A 555-nucleotide genomic window follows, 5' to 3' on the forward strand; every position below is an offset into this window, starting at 1 on the left:
AACCGCGGTCCCTGTGCTTTGCCAAGCTTGTTCCAAGTAGGTGCTTTAGACCACTGAGCCATCTCTCCAGCCCCCTAACTTAATTTTCTTAAAAAATCTCCAAACTGACTTTTTCCTTCTTTTTGAGAAGAGTCTTGCTATACAGTTTATACTGGCCTTCAACTCACTTTGTAGCCCAGGCTAGGCTTGTACTCACAGTAATCTGCTTGCCTCAGTGTCCTGAGTCCTGGGATTACTGATGTACACCACCATGCCCGGCTTCATACAGATTTTCATGCTTTTTTGTTTTTTGTCTTTTTGAGACACTATGCAGTTCAGGCTGGCCTTGAGCTCACTATATAGCCCTGGATGGTCTCAAATTCATAGCTATCTTCCTGCTTCAGCCTTCTAAATTTATTTTATTTATTTATTTATTTTTGTGTGTGTGGCCAGCTCAGCCCGCCAGGGGGCGGGGTGGCTGGCATGTGGTGCTAGGGGGTTGAACCGCAGTCCCTGTGCTTTGCTAAGCTTGTTCTAAGTAGGTGCTTTAGACCACTGAGCCATCTCACCAGCCCC

The sequence above is a fragment of the Octodon degus genome, unplaced genomic scaffold (assembly GCF_000260255.1).
Source record: "Octodon degus isolate 3935 unplaced genomic scaffold, OctDeg1.0 scaffold00015, whole genome shotgun sequence".
In the NCBI taxonomy this organism is placed as follows: Eukaryota; Metazoa; Chordata; class Mammalia; order Rodentia; family Octodontidae; genus Octodon; species Octodon degus.